Source organism: Sapajus apella, unplaced genomic scaffold, assembly GCF_009761245.1.
Source record: "Sapajus apella isolate SASKATOON/1434 unplaced genomic scaffold, GSC_monkey_1.0 scaffold16740, whole genome shotgun sequence".
NCBI lineage: Eukaryota > Metazoa > Chordata > Mammalia > Primates > Cebidae > Sapajus > Sapajus apella.
Window position 1 is genome coordinate 1 of NW_022453661.1, and position 1,085 is coordinate 1,085.

The 1,085-nt window shown below is 58.9% G+C and overlaps 1 pseudogene; it reads right to left on the reverse strand.

Moving 5' to 3' along the window:
* Positions 1–6: 6 nt before the first annotated feature.
* Positions 7–630, reverse strand: LOC116548607 (annotated as a pseudogene).
* Between the last annotated feature and the right edge of the window lie 455 nt (positions 631–1,085).

Sequence of the window (1,085 nt, forward strand, 5' to 3'; positions counted from 1 at the left end):
TCCTTGGATCCTCCTGCTGCCTTTGGCCTCTGTCTTCCTGCTGAACCCGCTGGCACTAGAAGGGGCCCGCATGGCCTTGTCTGGCTTGGGGGTCAGCTTCTGAGCCTCGCCTGGCTGTGCCTTGGTGTCCTTGGCCTTGCTGCCTTGCTTGCGAGCTTTTTCTGTGGCTGCATCTGACTTGAAAGGAAACTTCTGCACCTCTGCTGGCCTCTTGGCTGCCTTTTTCACCTTGTCTGCCTTGGGAAGCTCCTCCTTGGCCTCATCTGGTTTCTTGGGGACCTTCTCCTTGGCCTCACTCGCTCTCCTGGGGGCCTTGGGGGGGCCATCTTCCTGGGCTTGATTTTCCTCTTGCGCTTGGTAACTAATTTGAAGCTGCCAGTGGCCCCCCTGGCTTTGGAGTTCAGGGGCCTGGCAAGGAGGCCACGGCGCGTGCCAGTGGCCAGCGCCTGCTTCAGCAGGTACTTGAAGCAAAGGACATCCATCGTTGGGTACTTTTTCAGGATGTAGAGCTTGATGGCTGCCACCGACGTGCCCCGGCGCTGCTCCCCTGCCTGCAGCGCCTCCAGCACCGCGCGCAGCACAGAGGGGTGACGGCGTCCTACTGGAAAGCTGCTGCGCCTTTTCCTTTTCCTTTTATGTAAGGCGTAAATGATAAAGCTTCCCTTACAACCCCTTGTTCCACGAGCCCGGGGTGCAAGCAGCTACCCCCAGGAAGTTTGGGCTTCAGCATAGTTTGGGGGTGCCTGCGCGCGCCCCAGAGAGCGAGGGGCCGGGGGCGATGTTGGGCGCCTCACGGGGCTGGGGGCGTCCGGAAGGCGTGCGATTGTCCGCAGTCCTGCTGCTGTCCCCAGTACCCTCCGCATCCCCCAAGTGATGGGAACAAGGGCCCGCCCAGGCAACCGCCGTCGCCGCACCGCCCCCTCGCTCGCCCCCTGCCCGAGGAGTCACTCAGCCACACTCCCAGCAATAATGTCCCTGAATTGTTGTTAAGCTAAAATGAGACAGCACGGGGATATCTTGTGCAATTGCTGGCACAAAGTTGACGTTTAATAAGTGTTATTGGAAACTAAAAAAAAAAAAAAAAA